Here is a 23,231-nt window from a genome sequence, read left to right as displayed (position 1 = left end):
ATACATACATATACATCTATAAAATTGCGTTTGTAATGTCCGTCGCCGTCGGCAGTTGCGCACGCACCCTCAATGGAACGCCAACGTTGGTAGCGCGAGGACAAAATAATTCATCTGGATGCAGCGAAGCTGCATCCAGGTGAATTCGGAAAATGGCAGGGTGATGAAAGAATTGGATGCAGCGAACGGCAAACGGAGTATTATAAAAGCAACAACTAATCGCCCATATTAAAGTATTAAAAAAAAAAAACTAACCGCCCGCATCAAGTATTAAAAAAAAAACAACTAACGGCCCGCATCAAGTATTAAAAAAAAAAACACCACCCACACGAAATGTAACAAAAAAAATCCTACACAAAGTATTAACTCCTAAACCGCAAAATCCCTACATCGCAATAAATCTATTTTCCCTATTAACCTCTAAACCGCAAAACCCCTACATCGCAATACATCTATTTACCCTATTAACCCCTAAACCGCAAAACCCCTACATCGCAATAAATTATCTTAACTTAACCCTTTAAACCAACAAAACTCACAACGCAAATAATTATTTAAATAACTAAGTACCCTAACCTAACACCCCCTAACCTAACACCCCATTAAATAAACCCAAATTACCTAAACTAATACATTCTAAAGTTACAAAAAATTAAAAAAAATAAGTTTACAAAAAATTTAAAAAAGCTAACATTACAGAAAATAAAAAAAATCAAATTACCAAATTTAACAAATTAAACCTAATCCCTATGAAAATATAAAATAACCCCCAAAGTAAAAACACCACCTACTCTAAGAATAAACTACCAGTAGCCCTTAAATGGGCTTTTTGCAGGGCATTGCCCCAAGATAATCAGCTCTTTTACAAAAAAATATACAAAGTCCCACCTAACATTAACCCCCCCAACATAAAAGAACCTATCACTAAAAAATACCTAAACTACCCATTGTAGGGCATTTGTTTGGGCATTGCCCTTAAAAGGACATTTAGCTCTTTTACTGCCCATCCCTAATTTAAATAAAACAAACCCCCCCAAAAAACCTTAAAAATCCTAAGTCTAACCCCCAGGTTGGTACTCGCGGTTCCTGAAGTCCGGCGGAGAAGATCCTGTTCCAGGAGGTGAAGTTTTCTTCCAAGCGCAACCTCTTCTTCTTCCAGGAACATCCTGCGCGCATCGGTGCTGAAGACTGAAGACCGCAGAGCTGAAGACCGGCGACCCTGGAACTGCAGACCAGCGACCGCGGAGCTATGGAGCGCGGAGGATCCTCTTCGTATGATCTCCACCGTACACTGAATAGTGAATTCAAGGTACGCGATTAAAGATGGCGTCCCTTGAATTCCTATTGGCTGATTTGATTCTTCCATATCAAATCATCCAATAGGATGAGAGCTACTCAAATCCTATTGGCTGTTCAAATCAGCCAATAGGATGAGAGCAAGTGAAATTTTATTGGCTATTCAAATCAGCCAATAGAATTTCACTTGCTCTCATCCTATTGGCTGATTTGAACAGTCAATAGAATTTGAGTAGCTCTCATTCTATTGGATCATTTGATATGGAAGAATCAAATCAGCCAATAGGAATTCAAGGGACGCCATCTTTAATCGCGTACCTTGAATTTACTATTCAAGGTACGGCTGAGATTGTACGAAGAGGATCCTCCTCACTCTATGGCTCTGCGGTCGCCAGTCTGCAGTTCCAGGGTCGCCAGTCTTCAGCTCCGCGGTCTTCAGCACCGCTCCGTGCAGGATGTTCCTGGAAGAAGAGGTTGCGCTCGGAAGAAGACTTAACCGCCTGAAACAGGACCTTCTCCGTTGGACTTCAGGAACCGTGAGTACCAACCTGGGGGTTAGATTTGGTATTTTTTAGGTTTTTTTTTGGGGGGGTTGTTTTATTTAGATTAGGGATGAGCAGTAAAAGAGCCCTTTTAAGGGCAATGCTCAAACAAATGCCCTTTTCAGGGCAATGGGTAGTTTAGGTTTTTTAGTGCTAGGTTCTTTTATTTTGGGGGGTGGGGGGTTTAATGTTAGTTGGGACTTTGTATATTTTTTGTAAAAGAGCTGATTATTTTGGGGCAATGCCCTGCAAAAAGCCATTTTAATGGCTACTGGTAGTTTATTCTTAGAGTAGGGGGTGTTTTTATTTTGGGGGGTCTTTTTATTTTCATAGGGATTAGGTTTAATTTTGTTAAATTTGGTAATTTGTTTTTTTTTTATTTTCTGTAATGTTAGCTTTCTTTATTTTTTGTAAACTTATTTTTTTTGTTTGTAACTTTAGAATGTATTAGTTTAGGTAATATGGGTTTATTTAATGGGGTGTTAGGTTAGGGGTTGTAGAATACATTTTTATATAAAAGAAGAGTTACAAAATGTGTTGTTTCTACATCTGTAGTTTAAAAAATAATTAGACTGCCCTCTGGGCAGGCTTATCGACTAGTACATCTATAAAGATGTATATGTGTATATACACTCACCTGCCACATTATTAGGTACACATTGCTTGTACCGGGTTGGATCCACTTTTGCCTTCAGAACTGCCTTAATTCTCTGTGGCATAGATTCAACAAGGTTTTGGTCGATATTGACATGATAGCATCACGCAGTTGCTGCAGATTTGTCGGTTGCATATCCATGATGCAAATCTCCTATTCCACCACATCCCAAAGGTGCTCTATTGGATTGAGATATGGTGACTGTGGAGGCCATTGGAGTACAGTGAACTCATTGTCATGTTCAAGAAACCAGTTTGAGATGATTTAAGTTTTGTGACATGGTGCATTATCCTGCTGGAAGTAGCCATCAGAAGAGGGGTACACTATAGTCATAAATGGATGGACATGGTCAGCAACAATACTCAGGTAGGCCGTGGCGTTTAAACGGTGTTCAATTGGTACTAAGGGACCCAAAGTGTGCCAAGAAAATATCCCCCACACCATTACACTACCAGCCTGAACCGTTGATGCAAGGCAGGATGGATCCATGCTTTCATGTTGTTTACACGAAATTCTGACCCTACTATCTGAATGTCGCAGCTGAAATTGAGGCTCATCAGACCAGGCAACGTTTTTCTAATCTTCTATTGTCCAATTTTAGTGAGCCTGTGTGAATTGTAGCCTCAGTTTCCTGTTCTTAGCTGATAGGAGTGGCACCGGGTGTTGTCTTCTGCTGCTCTAGCCCCTCTGCTTCAAGGTTTGACGTGTTGTGCGTTCAGAGATGGTATTCTGCATACCTTGGTTGTAACGAGTGGTTATTTGAGTTACTGTTGCCTTTTTATCCTCTCAAACCAGTCTGCCCATTCTCCTCTGACATCAACAAGGCATTGTAGTCCACACAACTGGATATTTTCTCTTTTTCGGGCCATTCTCTGTAAACCCTAGAGAAGGTTGTACGTGAAACTCCCAGTCGATCAGCATTTTTTTAAATACTCAGACAAACCCGTCTGGCACCAACAACCATGCCACGTTCAAAGTCACTTAAATCCCCTTTCTTCCCCATTCTGATGCTCGGTTTGAACTTCAGCAAGTCGTCTTTACCACGTCTAGATGCCTAAATGCATTGAGTTGCTGCCATGTGATTTGCTGATTAGCAATTTCTGTTACCAAGCAATTAAACTGGTGTACCTAATAAAGTGGCCTGTGATTGTATGTATGTATGTATGTATATATATATATATATAACAGTAGCAGGGATGTGCACTCTCACTTAATGGCAGCTGCCAGGGTGCTAGTAAAGATCCATATAGAAAGAAAAAGCAGACTTGCACTCACTGGTCTTTTTTGTGAAATAATTTACTGCAAAAAATGTGACGTTTCGAGGACAAAATCCTCTGAGGAAGGGGATTTTGTCCTCGAAACGTCACATTTTTTGCAGTAAATTATTTCACAAAAAAGACCAGTGAGTGCAAGTCTGCTTTTTCTTTATATATATATATATATATATATATATATATATATATATATATATATATATATATATATACTGTATATGTGTGTGTACTTATGTATTTATATTTGTATATATGTATTTACAGGTACATATACACATATAAACACATAAAAATACTTAGTTACACAAATATAGACATAAATAGAAGTATGTTGGAGCCCTTTACTGTCAAGTAGATGTAAACATGTTAAAGCATATTTATGCAATATTCATATTTAATAAAGTGTTTAACTATGTACTTATTTTTTACATTCCATTGTTCTCCACACAGGCAAAATGGTTCTATGTATTTATTAATATATATATTAATTAATACTTATATATAATCATATGTATATATATATATACTGTATATATATATATATATATATATATATATATATATATTGGTATAAATATATCAGGGCTCAAAATTTCAAGGCCTAAGCTACTAGCCAGGACGAAATATTACTCACAACTTCTAATCCCACCCATACCTACTAGATCACCCCCTCTTTGCATATGTTTAGCCACTGTGAAACAATTTGTAATATTAATATTGTTTTTATCATCACAAATTAAATAATGCTACATACAGTAATAAATTAACAAAAATTAGTAGGGGTTCTGGGGAAGACAACAGCTGGATAGAAAAAGGAAGTTGTTGAACTCAGCATTCCTCTACGTCGATACCACGTGATCGACCCACAAGCCAATTAGATGCTGCACAACTGCTCCAGCCCTTTCAAAGTGCAAAGTAATAGACGAACATGCTGGTAAATTAGCGATATAAACAAAGGAAAAGTTTGTCTTGCAATAAAAAATCTAATTTTTATTCAAGTTAAAGTAAAAATGGGTATTGTAACCAGGGCCGCCATCAGGGGTGGAAGAGGTGACTCCTGTCAGGGGCCCACTGGGCCAGTGGGCCACATTAAGCAAGCACAAATATTATTTAAATATATATATATATTTAATTTTTGCAGCCACCAGAGGGCACTACAGCATAGTGCTATTGAGTGTGGGAAATGTCATAACAAGGAGTAAATCATTAGCATTTGAGAGGATTTCTCAGTGTGCACTAACCACTATACAGTGTGAGACAAACTTGGCACTTCAGACGGCAGATCACTTTCATTTGCAGAGGAGGTAAGACTTACTTAGTAAATGTTTTTTATTTCTTTGTGCAATTTCTGATTGTAATTTTAGTGTGGTAGTAGTTGTGAGGCCAGGGGTCCATAAAACACTTTTTTTTTTAGCACTATGCAGCAGTGTATTTATGATTATTTGACAATGCTGTAGAAATTCTATATTTAAAACCATGCAGAAATGTTTCTTCCTCAATACACAAATGGTCGGTGCCCTTTTGGCAGATATGAGTTTTTTTATATATATATATTTTAATTACATTCAAATTTACTGCCCCTTTATTCAAGGACTTTCCAGATTCCAGGAGGCATTTTATATAAGATTTTACATCTGCATAAAATGTTATACTCTCAGACTAAGATTGCTCAGTGTTTGAAATAAGACAGGTTAACCTACACACTGTTCAGTTTCCACTACAGCTGACTTAATTTTGAAATACATACGAACAAGCCTATATTCTACATTTAACCAGATCTAATGGTATGAGACTGAGTACCACATCTTATGGTTCCACCAAGACCATATACAGTATAGCATTTTCAAAATCCATAAGTACAGCTGACAGATGGGAACATTTGTACATCAGATTTGAAGTGGTGCTCTTGGTTATGGAAAATGGGGGGGGGGGAAAACAAACATGTGTCAACCTTTCAAAAGTACTTTTCTTCATCTACCCATTCTGACAGATCATTAATGTACAATTTTGAATTGACAGAAGCATTTTTGTTTGCACATTTACAAATATGATTCTTTAAAAAGTGATCTCGTAATTTCTGCTATTTTTGAAAAATGAGTGTAATTGAAATGGTTGACTGCAGGGGAATATTTATTGAAATATTTAATGTCCCTCATGTTTTGAGACCTTTCTGGAAGCCACCAATCCACCACTTAACCTTCAAATAATTGTTTAGGCAGTCCAGGGCCCTTCCTTTAAGCCACTGCATGCTGTTGTCATCATATAGTTGGCATCTTCCTTGACAAAAAGATAATCAGAACTCCATATTTTGTTTTATAAATCTCCTTTTTTGACAAAACTTTAGTCTACCTCATTACTTGTCAGTGTCTGTGTGAGTGTCTGTGTCTGAGTGTGTTTGTGTGTTTCTTTGCGTGTCTGCTAGAGTGTCTATATGTGAATCCTTATGTATAAATGTGTGTTTTAGTGTATGAGTCCAAGTTTGACTACACTGAAGAAAAAAGTGCATATACGTTTTAGTCACTTGGTCAAAAATTGCACATGTCAAGGTGGGGGGGGGGGGGTCCCTGATCAATGATTAAGGGGCCCCAAAATTTCCAGTGGTGGCCCTGACTGCAACCCACAGGTACACACACACACAGCATAGCACTGGATGGCTTAGCCTCTGGCTATCACTACGGCTGTGTAGCCGAATTGCCTAAGCCATCCAGTGCTACACTGTGTGTGTGTGTACCGGTGAGTTGCAGTACCCGTTTTTACCTTAACTTGAATAAAATTTGGATTTTTTTTTTGCAAGACAAACTTTTCCTTTTGTTTATATCTATACACATATAAACACATACATATATATGTATATAGTCATATACATATATTAATATCAAAATATTGGTCAAACCAGCTCAATGATCCACCTGGATTAATGATGTAATAGAGAAAACCTAAGACAACTAATGTGGAGTGTCAAAGGGTGCACGGGAGGAATCAAATACTGATAATAGATCAAATACAGAAAAGTGAAAATTATAGAAGATAAGGTGTAGATATAGAAAAGGATTCCTTAGCCAGCACTTCTCATATCAATGACAATACAGTCATATCAGAAATTAAGCATCCAGCAGTCCAAGAAAACTGCACCAAAAATCAAAGAATCAGAATACACCAAAATAACATAGTGATAAAAATAGTTTATTGATCTAAATATATAGTATAAATGTATCAACACCCCCTAACTATTACAATTACACAAACCATGGCCATGGTAGAGAGAATAAGCAGCAATCTAAATACATCTTAATACATCTAAGCTTAATCTGTCATAGTAAAATTACATACAATTGAAGCACTCAAGGGTATATATCAATTAATAATCAGATAATAATTTCGTTTCATCATTATTTTTATCACTATGTCATTTTGGTGTATTTTGATTCTTTGCTTTTTGGTGCGGTGTTCTTGGACTGCTGGATGCTTAATTTCTGATATGACTGTATTGTAATTAATATGAGAAGTGCTGGTTAAGGAATCCTTTTCTATATCTACACCTTATCTTCTATAATTTTCACTTTTCTGTATTTGATCATATACATATATATTTATATTTGCTGCCCATCGCTGCTTTACTTACACACTTCGCTGCTCTAGATCTCATGTTCACACATTAGTGTGCGCTGGTATTACTCACAAAAGCGATATTTAGCGCTCCACTTGTAATCTGGCCTTTACCACCTTGTTTTCTGCATGAAAATGTGGTAGATAGAAAGGGTTAAATAAATTATTACTGCCTTTCTACAAGATGTGTGTAATAGAAAATGAGCATTGTCCATATAGCTACAGAAGTGCTTAGGATAGGAGCAGAGAAAGGACTGTAAAATTAAGCTTAGATCACGTTTGCTAGTGATTAGAACATAAGGAAAACATGTCTCTGTTTAATCTGCTGTATGCCAGGAAACATCATCAGTGAGGAGGATGTGGCTATTCTGAGATTAGGAAGGTTAGAAACATAACTTGTCTATTACATAATTTGATTCATTTTCTTGGTATCCTTTGTTAAATAAGTAGCAATGCACTACTGGGAGCTAGCTGAATGCACTGGGTGTGCTAATAAGATGAGACAAATATGTGTAGCCACCAACCACCAGCTCATGAGTCTACCTAGGTATTCTTTTCAACAAAGGATATCATGAGAACAAAACAAATTAGACAATAGAAGTAAATTGGAAAGTTGTTTACAATCACATGCTCTATCTGAATCAGGAAAGACAAATTGTGGGTTTCATTTAGGGATGTACATTCTGATCCTTCGTGCTGATCCGATCCCTCCAAGCCTTTAGACAAATTTGAATTCGTCAAGGATCGTAATCTCTTTGCAAGGAAACTTGTCCTTAAAAGGACTTGGAGGGAAAAAGGTGTACCTAGTAATTCAGATAAACAAGAGGCAGAGAGCATAAATGTGCTGGTCTCCCTTTTGGAAGAACAGGAGGATCCTGTGGTTGATATTTGCCTCCCAAAATTGAATCTGAAACCAAAATCGTCATATATGCGTCCCGTCCCTGGCCCCTAGTGTATATGTCTTTGTCAAATGTGTAGAACATGACATTGAGCAAATTGTAATTACAAAGGTAGTTGAGGACAATTTAAGTAAGGCCCAACATCAGGCAATAATTGATATCATGAACAGACCAGATATTATCATAAAATCATCTGACATGGGGGGCAACATTGTGCTTATGGATCCAGACAAGTATGTCTGTGAGGAAAAAAGACAACTTAATAATCCAGCACAATATTGACAAGTAACAAGAACTGACTATCAAATGTCCTGTAACGAGTTATCATTTATAAACAAAAATAAATCTCAGCGCTCCCTTCAAAACAGAAAATATATACTTATACACAATATTCTGGTAGCTCCTTAAAAGAAGGACTATTCCTATAAATAATACTTTAAATAACACCACAATTGATACTCCTAAAACACTCAATGATAAAAATATATCACTAGAAATAATTAAAAATGCTATTTAAAATCCCATAAAAAGTGTCATAAAATATATTACCATATACAAAAAGTATGATTTCCACTAAATGAATGTTGTAAAAAACTGGCACTTGATAATAAAAATTCCCAAGAAGTCTTTCCTCTGTCTTTAACTTTGTTCGGTTCAGGCTGCTCAGTGTGTGGTCCGGATCTCCTGGTCCCGGCAAAGAGAAGGTAACTGAAAAATACAACAACACACAGCGCCCACCGATTCAAAATAGCTTTATGAACAATTTATTCGATCACCTAAAATAAAAATTTCACACTTACAAGATAGCAGTGTAAAACAAGCCCTTCATATATATGACAGCCGTAGTCCGTTAGTCCTTTTAGTGTGTCTTCGCCTGCACGTCTTGGATCCCTTCACTGTATGTTTTACCGCTGTAGCTGTTTGCTTTATTTCAGCAGCACTTTCTGTTGTTTAACGCTGGTGGTTTTGTAAACTCGGATCCCGACTTCAGCTGACTTACGTCACTTCGGCAGATTCACCGGCTGTCCCTTATTATGTTAAGTACAGCAAGGATGGAAGGCCTTTTAACTGTGAAGGAATTTAACTGCCTAATAAAGAAATTTCACAAAATTCCTACTTTCTACTGCCTCCCGAAATTGAACAAAGACATGCACAACCCCCCAGGGAAACCTATTATCTCGGGCATAGAGGGACCAACTGAAGGAATTAGCCAGTATGTAGATGGTTTACTAAGGCAATTTTTGCCCACGCTGTCCACCTATGTCCAAGAATAGATACCAAGATGCAGTATTACTCTTGATGATGATATTCTTTTTGTTGCCTTAGATGTCTTTGTACTCCTCAATTCCCCACAATGTGGGGCTGACTGCTGCCAGATATTTTTTTAACTTAAGAGGAGCAGAATACCAAAAGCATACTGAGTTAGCTTAGAAATGTTAGAATTTGTACTGAAAAATATTTTTTTTTTAGTTTTGATGGTCAATTATATAAGCAACTCAGAGGCACAGCCATGGGAGCCACGTGTGCACCAACCTATGCATGTTTACACATCACAGGGGGAGGGGCCGCTGCTGGCTGCCACACTTTCCTCAGGCTCCTGACCTCTTCTGGATTTATCTTAATTTTAACCTTCTTACATTCAAAATTCATCATAATTATTTCAAGGACCAATACCGACTCCACATAACGCACAACTAGACTCAAAAAAATTGAACGGATGACATTACTAAAGTGAGATACGCAACGGATGGAAATATACTCCCACCGGACAATCTTACTACCAGAAAGAGATACCTTCAGCTGAACACCACAAACAAGGGGTACACTTAAACTATAAAAAAAAAAAAAAAAACAGACTCAACCCATGCACAAATTGGGTTTTGGATTTCATCATCCATTTAGCAATGCTCAGATTTAATTTCTAAACACAAGAAAAACTAATTGATTAAGTCTATTTTACTAAAATACATTGGTTTTAAAACCCCTGCATGCTTTCTTATCTGTTATCTAGAATGCAGCCTGAAGTGCAAAATCTCACACCTCACTCTGGCCTGAATCCTATAGAGCAGGGCAATGTAACCAGCCCCCACTGCTAACATTCCTACAAACACTAGAAGCTATTTTAACCCCTTTACTGCAGAGGGAATGACCACCTATATGCCCTCACATCTGCACTCCTTAAGACCCCAAAAAGCAGTCGCAGCACTCAGTCCCTCACTAGTGGCTACCCTAAAATCACTCAGCATTTTCAAAGGGACCAACAGGGGCTGTCGTGGAGGAAAATCAAAATGTAAAGTTCTATATCCTGACACTATCACAGCTGCCCCACCACCCTGTCCACCCACAAGACCAATTGAAGTGATCCAACCTAAAAGCCACAAAAACCGCACTATCAAATCAAGAAAATCTCTTTGTGTGATCCCTATTAGAAGACACGTTGTCACCAAAGTACAGACCAAAAACTCAGAATCCCAAGACTGTCCTATCAGAGCAATCCTATGCAATGCCAGATCAATAAAGAACAAAACAGCTATTATTTCCGACCTTATTGAAACATGTGAATTAACATGCACCACAGAATCATGGTTAGATGAAAATGCAGGGCCTATTCTAGTGGCAGCTATTCCAGACAATTACACAATTACACAGTGTTCCACCGCCCGAGACAAGATCGCAAGGGAGGCGGAGTTATGATCTGTGCAAAATCATCCTTAAATCCCAGACCAATATCAGTCCACAAAACCAAATCTTTTGAATGTGTAGCTGCCAGCCTCTCAATAGAGATAGATTCCGAATAATGCTAATATACAGACCCCCCAGGAGATGGGAAGAGATTTCTTCAGGAACTCCCAGACCTTTTGGCTGGCTTAATCCTTGAACACCCCAGATGGCTTACATTAGGAGACTTCAACACTTGGATTGACAACACCCTATCCCTGCTTGGGCAGGATCTCCTCAGCTTGATGAGTACACTCGGCTTTACACAAATCGTCACCACTCCCACCCACAGAAAAGGTCATACACTTGATCTAGTGTTTCAGTCTGGACTAGAAGTGTCACCAGTAACTGTAAACCCAGTTACCTGGTCATACCACCACTCCATTCACTTCTCCATTGTATCACAATCAACCAGACACCAGCCTCAGAACCTTGTCAAACACCGCTCATTAAAAGGGGTGACACCACTGGATGTAGCTTCACATATGGATCTAAGTGAACTAATGGGCACCTGCGAAGACTCCAGCTCCATAGTCCGATTGTACAACAAAACCATGAGAGACACCCTAGAAAGCATTGCACCATCTTGCATATGCACTGTCCAAACCCACAACAATGCACCGTGGTTTGATAGCTCCATCAGAGAAATGAAAAGAACAGGACGTAAGCTCGAGAGAAATTGGCGCAGAACACATGATCCAGAGGATAAAGCCGCTCTAACCAAACATCTAAATAAATATCAATCCAAGATAACTCAGAAAAAATCTTCATTTTTATCAAGCAAAATTGCACTCTCCCACAATAGACCCAGGCAACTGTTTCACACAGTAGAAAGGTTCTGCAAACCAGTATGCATTCTTAGCCCCACCAACTTTTCTCAGGATAAATGTGAAGCATTTGAAAACTTCCTCAGAGACAAGATTTCCTCAATCCGAACCGCTATCACAGCAGGCCAAACAGTTACACACCAGAACCACTACAATGGAATGCCAGATTGCCCCAGTTTATGGTCCACTTTTACAAATGTGGATATAAAAGAAGTTAAAAACACCATACAAAATCTGCACCCTACTACGTGTGACTTAGACCCTGCTCCAACTCAGCTCATATCTGGATGCATTGAAACACTCGCCCCAGTCCTCACAAAAATAGTGCAGTGTTCACTAAAAACAGGAGACTTTCCAGATACTCTAAAAGAAGCTGTGGTAAAACCACTCCTAAAGAAACCTTTATTAGACCCAGACTGCATGACTAATTACAGACCAGTATCCAATCTCCCATTTCTGGGGAAAATAATTGAAAAAGTAGTGGCAACTCAACTGGAAGCCCATCTATCACGCCTAAACATATTCGATCCTTTCCAGTCAGGCTTCAGATGCCGCCACAGCACTGAAACAGCACTAGTCCGAGTGCTAAATGATCTCCTCATGGCAAGAGAAAAAGGTGATTACTCCATCCTAATCCTCCTGGATCTCTCAGCTGCATTTGACACCATTGACCATAGGATTCTAATAGAGCACCTGCAGTACATCTGTGGTCTAGGAGGCACAGTCCTTAACTGGTTTAAATCTTTCCTCTCTGGTAGATCACAGAGAGTAATATCAGGATCAAGCTCATCAGCATCAACAGAACTGGCCTGCGGAGTTCCACAAGGATCTATCCTGTCTCCCATGCTATTCGCAATTTACTTACTACCACTGAGGGACATCATTAACCTACATGGCCTAAGGTATCATTGTTACGCTGATGACACACAACTCTACTTCTCCTTTGCTCCAGATACTACAGACCCAGCATGCCGCATAAACAGTTGCTTAACAGACCTCATAGAATGGATGAATGCTAGCTGTCTCAAAGTGAACCCGGACAAAAAAGAGTTACTCTTGGTGAGGGGACCCCAGGCATTAAAAATATCCCATGATCACCCAACTGGACTGGAGCTTGGAGTCTCTGAACTCGTTAGTTTAGCAAAGGTACGAAACCTCGGAGTGCTGATTGATGCTGGACAATCTTTTAAACAGCAGATTTCTGCAGATCTGCCTACTTTCATCTGAAAAACATAGCCAGGATACAACACTTAATTCCACCGGATGATATGCCAACATTAATCCATGCATTTGTATCCTCTAGGCTAGATTACTGCAATGCACTTTACTTGGGCCTCCCAAAAAAAGAACTCCATCGGCTTCAGACAGTACAAAACGCAGCAGCCAGACTTGACCAATCAAACTCGCTCCTGCCACATAACTAAAAAGGAGAGAGGAACAGAGGCGTCAAACATGGCCTAGTAACGTCAGGGCACCAACACACACAGGACCAACAGGATAAAATATACTCACAAGTGAGGCGCACCCAGATGGTGCTATTGTAGCAGACTGGAACTAAACCAGTGGTCCAGCTCACTGATCACCGCCAGCCAAGACCCCAAGTCCAGATGATCCTTAAGAGGGCCTATTGGTTAGAGCCTGGAAGGACAAGAAGAAGGCACAAGCATAACCCAGTAACGTTTTGGCCAAGGAGAAAGAATGTTTAAAAGTTGCACTTACAGGAGGCGAAGCACCGCCAGGTGCAATATCAGCATTACTGGGACCTCTCAGCCGCCCAGTGGACTGTGGAATCCAACCAACAGGATAAAGATAGTCCCAACTTGAGATAAAAAAATCAGCAAAAGAAATAATCTGCCCCCACTAGAGCAGGACAAAGAGTAGTAGCAAGTGTATATTTAAGATACTTTATTTAAAACATGCGACGCGTTTCTCAGCCACCACAGGGCTGTTTCCTCAGGCTATAAAACAATGTTCAAAACACTTGCTATATAAAGGGGATAAGAAAAAAGGGGCTTGGTCCTGATAGGGCAATTAATTAACAATTTGAGTGTTAACACCTGTTTAACAATATTGGTAATTGGTTGATATAGCAACCTCTGTATACAAAGCCCTCACAGATGGTATTAAGGGCATTGACAGTAGTAATACAAATCAATCACAAATGGCATTAAAAACATTGAAAATTGTAGTACATCTCTATACAATACCTATATAAATTCATATTACAATGTGCACAAGTTAATTTTTCATACATCCTGAGCATGAGCATGAGCAAATCTGACTCCCTTGTTTAGTCTATTCACTTAAAGGGATACTGAACACAAATTTTTTATTTCATGATTCAGATAGAGCATGCAATTTTAAGGCACTTTCTAATTTACTCCTATTATCATTTTTTCTTTGTTCTCTTGCTATCTTTATTTGAAAAAGAAGGCATATAATGATTTTTTTTTTGGTTCAGTACTCAGGGGAACACTTTTTTATTGGTGGATGAATTTATCCACCAATCAGCAAGAACAACTCAGGTTGTTCACCAAAAATGGGCCGGCATCTAAACTTAGATTCTTGCATTTCAAATAAAGATACCAAGAGACTGAAGAAAATGTGATAATAGGAGTAAATTAGAAATTTGCTTAAAACTTTATGCTCTATCAGAATCACAAAATAAAAAATTTGGGTTCAGTGTCCCTTTAATACTAAACTCACTCAGGAATTTTTATGTCATCATGCTAAATAAGACAACAGCCTCCTTGTAGGGCTGTGACAGGAAGTAATAGACACCAAGTTTAAAAAATAAATAAAAGGTAAAATCCATTTATTTTGATGCATAATACATATTGCAATGATTTATATTAAGTATAAGCCACTGCTTAGTGCTATTTTAATACCACAATGAAACAAAAAGTTAAATATCCCTTTAAACAGTTCTTGCTTTTGAGTAAAATTGAGACCAAAAAGCAAATTGTACAACCTGCAATTGCTGTAAATCAGGCAGCTGCTTTAGGCAATTTGCAGCATAGTGATAACATCGGTTAACGATTTTGAGCTAGATTACAAGTGGAACGTTATTTAGCGCTCACGTTCGAGTGCTAATACAGCTGAAATAAACGTGTAACATGCTTAGGATAGCATACATTTTACAAGTTGAAAGTAATCGTTTTTGCACAAGTAAAAAACCTGATGTGCGCCGATCGCTGAACTTTAAATACCGCAACCGCGTTAACTTTTCTCTACCAAGACTTCAATGGGGCGCTATAAATGTAAACCTAACGCCTATCACTTGTGCGCTAACCTGATTGCATTTGAAGGGACACTAAATACTAAATGCATTTCATGCACCTCACTTTATTCTTCGGGGCTGCCATTATGGAGCTTAGGTTACACTGCAGCAATCTGAAGGAGAGTTTCTGCACACGTGCAAACACGTCAGCACTGAAATGTAGGGAAAACTCAATATGGCAGCACCCACGACTAGAGGGAGGCAGGGGAATAACCTCAATACTAGGCTTATAATATGTATTTAGTGTTTAATTTTCCTTTATTTTACATTCTAATTCTCTTCACATAGAAGGAAATGTTCTATTTACTGTTAAATAGATATTTCTATATGTATTTGATGTTTTGTTGTGAAATAAATACCTATTTATCTATATGAATATATAGATGATGTATAGGTATATACAGATATCAAAATAACTTGAAATTTTGAGCCCCGTCTGTATATACCGATATATATATCTGTATATACGTTGATTGGAGTAGCCGTGTTAGTCCAGAGATTTAGATATCAAAATAACAAGAGTATTGCATTGAGCAATGATACTTTTTTTATTGGACTAACTATACATTTATAAGATGACAAGCTTTCGGAAGAGTTCCTTCCTTTATCAAGTCTAAAGCAATACTGACCAATTCAATGGAATTTACAGATTGTATCTTAAAACACAGAATAGCTAAGAAGACAGTGCAGGGAGAGGAGGAGGTGTCGTAAAAATCATGAGGGGGGCTTAGGTAACAGGCAGACAGTGTCCAGTGTAGGAGAACAGACAGGGGAAATATATAGCTTTACATAGAGCATATACTGACTTAAAGTTATATAACTTATATGTCAGTATATGCTCTATGTAAAGCTATAACTTATATGTCAGTATATGCTCTATGTAAAGCTATAACTTATATGTCAGTATATGCTCTATGTAAAGCTATAACTTATATGTCAGTATATGCTCTATGTAAAGCTATAACTTATATGTCAGTATATGCTCTATGTAAAGCTATATATTTCACCTGTCTGTTCTCCTACACTGGACACTGTCTGCCTGTTACCTAAGCCCCCCTCATGATTTTTACGACACCTCCTCCTCTCCCTGCACTGTCTTCTTAGCTATTCTGTGTTTTAAGATACAATCTGTAAATTCCATTGAATTGGTCAGTATTGCTTTAGACTTGATAAAGGAAGGAACTCTTCCGAAAGCTTGTCATCTTATAAATGTATAGTTAGTCCAATAAAAAAGTAGCATTGCTCAATGCAATACTCTTGTTATTTTGATATCTAAATCTCTGGACTAACACGGCTACTCCAATCAACGTATATACAGATATATATATATATCGGTATATACAGACAGGGCTCAAAATTTCAAGCCTTAAACTACTAGCCAGAACAAAATGTTACTCGCCACTTCTAATTCCACCCACACCCACTACTTCAACCCATCTTTGCATATGTTTAGCCATTGTGAAACATTTTGTAATATTGGTTTTATTTTATACCATAGCAAATTAAATAATGCTACAAACAGTAATAAATAACAAACATAAGTAGGGGTTCTGGGAAAGACAACAATTGGATAGAAAAAGGAAGTTGTTGAACTGATAGAGTGCTGACAGTTATGGAAGGTAATTGCAGACCTGGAGAGGTTTTTTTTTTTTCTAATTATCACTTGGCACTTGGTAAATTGACTCCCATATCTTCTCTCTACACACTTTCTTTCCCCTCTCTCATATCTTTTCACTCTTTTTTTCTCCATTCTCTCTAAACTCTACCTTCTTCTCCGCTTCCACTTTTTCTCTACAGTCTCTCTCTGCCCCTGTTTACCTGCTCAGAAGTAACAGTCTAAGTACTAATGGGGACCCTACAGTCCTAGAGGAATAACATCCTTGCATTTTCATGGCTATTTAATATCCCTTTAGATAATAGTTTTAGCACATAGCCCATAATGTGTGTTTGTCAGTGCTGCAATAGCATGCCTGTTTGTACGTTTTGCATTGTTTTTCAGTGTAAGTACATACTCCTTGAACAGCATATTGAGTGTATTAAATCTTGTCTCCTTTGTTATGAACAATCAGTGTCAGCTATAAATAAGTTCTGAATTCAGTAGATTGCTCTCTACCCTCTCTTGGGGCAATAGAAAAACTAGAATTACAGATTTAATTTTCAAGAAAAGCAGGCTAAAATGTAGTGCATATGAAATATGTTTTTGTTTTTGCTATTCATAATTAGGAATGTTATGGGGAAATACAATCTGACTTTTATATCCCTTATAACTGGTTGGAGAATGACTAAAGGCCTTTACCAGCTTTCACCCAGGGTCAGTCTGTCCTATGTGTCACGCCGTGCCTCTCTAGCCATTGCTAGGGGCGTGGCGTCTCCTTGCTTCTCCTTCCCTGCTCGTTGCCAGGGGTTGTGTTGGGTCCGGATGTGTGCGGTGCTGACGTCATTGCCGCACGCTCCTGATGCTGCTCGGACCTTTGTGGCACGAATCCTGCACTTATGTAAGTATCACTACAATGATCTGTCACTGCCCAAGTATAGGTGTTACTTTGTGTGCTCCTGGGTGTGACAGATCGTTGTATTAATTTGCCTATTTGTGTATGCCTGTTTGACTACTCTGCCTGCTATGCCCCTTAATTACTGGATTGATATACTGCTGCTGAACCCTGCCTGTCTGACTACTCTGCCTGGTATACCCCTTAATTACTGGATTGATATACTGCTGCTTAACCCTGCCTGTCTGACTACTCTGCTTATTTACCCCTGTTGTTCTGGATTGCCTCTTTGTTGCCGAACCCTGCCTGCCTGACCGTTCTAGTGGTGTACCCTTGGACTGCTTTACTGTTGCCAAATCCTGCCTGCCTGACCATTCTAGTGGTGTGCCCTTGGACTGCTTTGCTGTTGCCAGACTCTGCCTGCCTGACCATTCTAGTGGTTTATCCTTGGACTGCTTTGCCGTTGCTGCTGTGGACTGTCCTGCCTGTGGTGAGTGCCGCCTTCCTCATCTTACTAACTTTCTCTGCACTGGGATATTCCCTATCATTCCGGCTCAACGCCAGGCTAACAAGACTACTGGCCGAGTTTTGTCTGATAAAGGAGTATCCCACGAGCATTACATTATACTTGGGCCATGGAGCCAGAAGAGGTGGCACAAGCTGTTTATCTTCAGGGACAGATGTTGGGAACCCATACCATACAATTACAGAATATGGATTCCAAGCTAGAGGCTATTACCGCTCAACTCTCCTTACTAGTTACAGCGAGGAATACCGCTCCTGTTGTTTCACCACCAGTCCCTACTCCTAGTACTGTGACTTCTTCCTCTGCTTTTGGAAGTATACCACGGATGCCTTTGCCTGACAAGTATGAAGGTACTACTGATTGCAGGGGCTTTCTTAACCAATGTAGGCTGCACTTCCGCAATGATACTCACACCTTTCAGTCTCACTAGTCAAGGGTCACCTTTATCATTTCCTTACTGAAAGACAAGGCCCTAGCTTGGGTCTCTCCCCTTTTAAAACAGAACGCTCCACTCCTGCATGATGCTGATGATTTAATTTCTGCTTTATCTGCTGTGTTTGGGACTTCTGGCCGTACCTCTGCTACAGAATATTCTCTCCCGGATCTCCGCCAGGGCACTAGAACTGTGGCACAATTCGTCATCAAGTTTCGCACCTTGGCACTTGAAACCACTTGAGATGGCAGTGCTCTCAAGGCAGCCTTTAGGAGGGGTCTCCATGAACACAACAAAGATGAACTCACTTATCGTGATATTCCTTCTTCTTTGGATGACTTTATAATGCTTTGTATCAGAGACAAGCCAAGAGAGACAGAACAAGGAGGGTCCTTCCCTACCGTTCTCCGGTTTTGGCAGTATCCTCTACCACTTCAACAGCTCCAGTTACCTCTGTGGAGGAACCCATGGATCTATCCTCTTTCAAAGCTTCAGGAGACTGAGACTATGCTTTTATTGTGGATCTAACTCCCACCAACTGAAGGACTGTGACATTCGGCAGGGAAAAGCCAATGCTTAGGGGATAACACAGGGGTACCTCTAAGCATGATCTCTACTAAATTCCCTCACTCCTCTCGGATCTTGGTACCTGTTACCCTTACCTTCCTTCAGAATACTGTCCACACTCAAGCCTTCATTGATTCAGGGGCAGCTTGAAACTTCCTGGATCACTGTTTCATGATTCAAGCTGGCTTGCCTCTTTTGCAGAAAAGACATTGTCACAAGATAACTACTCTGGATGGCACTCCCCTTGGTTAAGGCTTGATCTATTTTGAGTCAGCACCCCTGACCCTGACTGTGGGAGTCCTTCATCCCAAACAGCTGGAGTTTGAGGTCATTCATTCCCCAGCACAGCCTGTCTTCCTTGGCTTCGGGTACACAATCCCCAGTTTGACTGGGCTGAGGGACAACTGGCCTCCTGGGGTACCTCCTGTTTCCACTCCTGCCTTGCTAAAGTTACTCCTCTGCTCCGCATTCCCATAGCCAGTATACAGACTCCTTCAAACCTTCCTTTAGTATACGCGTACTTTGCGGACATATTTGGAAAAAAGCAGCCGACGTGCTGCCACCCCTCTGTCTTTATGACTGCAAGATCGACCTCTTTCCCGGAGCCCCACTTCCTAAAGGGAGGACTTATCCACTCTCCAAGGCTGAAACCAAATCCAAGGAGGAGTACATCCAAGAGAACCTAGCTTTCATTCGCCCTTCCTCCTCTCCTGCTGGGGCAGGCTTCTTTTTTGTCATTAAAAAGGATGGTGGGCTCAGACCCTTGAACAATATAACCATCAAGAATCGCTATCCCATACCATTGATCATGGAACTGTATGACTCACTCCAGGATGCTCGCTTTTTCACCAAATAGTCGCCTAGATTTAGAGTTCTGCGTTAGCCGTCAAAACCAGCGTTAAGGGGTCCTAACGCTGCTTTTTACCGCCCGCTAGTTTTCATCCAGGCGGCATCTTCTATCTTCTTCCATCCGGAGTGGAGCGGGTCCATCTTGAAGCAGCCGGCGCGTATCCATCCTCTTCTTCCACCGTCCTAACACCGAATGAAGGTTCCTTTAAATGACGTCATCCAAGATGGCGTCCCTCGAATTCCGATTGGCTGATTGGATTCTATCAGCCAATCGGAATTAAGGTAGGAAAAATCTGATTGGCTGATTGAATCAGCCAATCAGATTCAAGTTCAATCGGATTGGCTGATCAGATTGAGCTCGCATTCTATTGGCTGATCGGAACAGCCAATAGAATGCAAGCTCAATCTGGCTGATTGGATCAGCCAATCAGATTTTTCCTACCTTAATTCCGATTGGCTGATAGAATCCTATCAGCCAATCGGAATTCGAGGGACGCCATCTTGGATGACGTCATTTAAAGGAACCTTCATTCGGTGTTAGGACGGCGGAAGAAGAGGATGGATCCGCGCCGGCTGCTTCAAGATGGACCCGCTCCACTCCGGATGGAAGAAGATAGAAGATGCCGCCTGGATGAAAACTTCGGACCCTCTGGAGGACCTCTTCTGGCCGGATAGGATGAAGACTTCGGACCCTCTGGAGGACCTCTTCTGGCCGGATAGGATATAGACTTCGGAGCCTCTTCTGGACGGATCGGATGGTACCCGGCTGGGTGAAGACAAGGTAGGAAGATCTTCAGGGGCTTAGTGTTAGGTTTTTTAAGGGTGGTTTGGGTGGGTTAGATTAGGGGTATGTGGGTGGTGGGTTGTAATGTTGGGGGGGGTATTGTATGTTTTTTTTACAGGCAAAAGAGCATGCCCCACAAAAAGCAATTTTAAGGGCTGGTAAGGTAATAGAGCTGTTAACTTTTTATTTTAGAATAGGGTAGGGCATTTTTTTATTTTGGGGGGCTTTGTTATTTTTTTAGGGGGCTAAGAGTAGGTGTAATTAGTTTAAAATTCTTGTAATCTTTTTTTTTTGTAATTTAGTGTTTTGGTTTTTTGTAATTTAGTTTAGTTGATTTAATTGTAGGTAATTATAGGTAGTTTAGTTAATTAATTTATTGATAGTGTAGTGTTAGGTTTAATTGTAACTTAGGTTAGGATTTATTTTACAGGTAATTTTGTAATTATTTTAACTAGGTAGCTATTAAATAGTAAATAACTATTAAATAGCTATTGTACCTAGTTAAAATAAATACAAAGTTGCCTGTAAAATAAATATAAATCCTAAAATAGCTACAATGTAATTATTATTTATATTGTAGCTATATTAGGGTTTATTTTACAGGTAAGTATTTAGCTTTAAATAGGATTAATTTTTTTAAGAAGAAATAATTTATTTAGTTAGAATAAAATTATATTTAACTTAGGGGGGTGTTAGGTTAGGGTTAGACTTAGCTTTAGGGGTTAATACATTTATTAGAGTAGCAGCGAGGTCCGGTCGGCAGATTAGGGATTAATACTTGAAGTTAGGTATCGCAGATGTTAGGGAGGGCAGATTAGGGGTTAATACTATTTATTATAGGGTTTGCGAGGCGGGAGTGTGGCGGTTTAGGGGTTAATACATTTATTATAGTGGCGGCGAGGTCCGGTCTGCAGATTAGGGGTTAATAAGTGTAGGTAAGGTAGCGGTGACGTTGGGGCGGCAGATTAGGGGCTAATAAATATAATATAGGGGTCGGCGATGTTGTGGGCAGCAGATTAGGGGTACATAGGTATAATGTAGGTTGCGGCGGTGTCCGGAGTGGCAGATTAGGGGTTAATAATAAAATGCAGGGGTCAGCGATAGCGGGGGCGGCAGATTAGGGGTTAATAAGTGTAAGGTTAGGGGTGTTTAGGCTCGGGGTACATGTTAGAGTGTTAGGTTCAGACTTAGAAACTGTTTCCCCATAAGAAACAATGGGGTTGCGTTAGGAGCTGAACGCTGCTTTTTTGCAGGTGTTAGGTTTTTTTTCAGCCCAAACTGCCCCATTGTTTCCTATGGGGGAATCGCGCATGAGCACTTTTTTCCAGCTAGCCGCTACCGTAAGCAACGCTGGTATTGAGAGTTGAAGTGGCGGTAAATATGCCTGTACGCTCCCTTTTTGGAGCCTAACGCAGCCCTTCAGAGAACTCTCAATACCAGCGTTATTTAAAAGGTGCGGTGGAAAAAAAACACACGTAGCTAACGCACCCCTTTGGCCGCAAAACTCTAAATCTAGCCGAGTCTTTTAATGATTTGTGAGCTTTTTTGAGGAATTTATTCCTTTTTTTGGACTCCCTTTTACCTATACCCTGGGTCCTGGAAACTGGAGTGAGCCAGCTGGTGGGCTCTGATCTACCAGCCTGTGTAACTTGCACTGCATTATAGTGCACACCGTATGTGAGTATATTATCTCAGCGGGGGTGTTAATTAGGATTACTGTTCATATTTTTGTGACCATCTGGACTATTGGAGTGTCTTTCCCCTCCACCCAATTCTCTCCCTCAACATACAGAGCCAATGGTTTGTTTGATCCTGTATGAGCCAGCTGGTGGGCTCTAAACACAATCCAGCCTGCTTGAATAGCACTGTATTATAGTGTGTTTTCTTTGTGAGTACCTGTTTGCAGAGAGGGTATTTTTGGGTTATCTGATGTATGTTGTTGTAACCTGCTGCACCATTGGAGCGCCTTCTTCTTTTTGTTTTTATGTCTAGAATTATCACCTGTATTCAGAAGAGCTGACCGTGGTGACTGTCTACCATAGACGATAGCCTTTGGAGGGCGCCTTTATCTTTTGTGACCATCATCTGGATGGACCCAATTTGGTGACTTTTACAAAGCCATAAATGCCTTCTCTTGTCTGAAAAAGGCTTTCTGTTCAGCTCCTGTGCTCCGCCATCCTGATCCTGACCTACAGTTCAGTTTAGAGGTTGATGCCTCCGAGATAGGGTCTGGAGCAGTTCTTACCCAAAGGGATCCTTTGACTTCCAAGTCACACCCTGTAGCCTTTTTCTCTAAACGTTTTACTCCTGCTGAGAGGAACTACAATGTGGGTAATTGTTATCTCTTGGCCATTAAGATGGCTTTGACTGAATGGCGTCATTGGTTAGAGGGCAACGCCAATCCCATTCAGATTCTCACCGACCACAAGAATCTGACTTACCTAGAGACTGCTCATCGACTCAATCCTCGACAGGCCAGGTGGGCC

The sequence above is a fragment of the Bombina bombina genome, chromosome 5, assembly GCF_027579735.1.
Source record: "Bombina bombina isolate aBomBom1 chromosome 5, aBomBom1.pri, whole genome shotgun sequence".
NCBI classification, from domain to species: Eukaryota; Metazoa; Chordata; class Amphibia; order Anura; family Bombinatoridae; genus Bombina; species Bombina bombina.
This window is presented reverse-complemented; position numbering follows the sequence as displayed.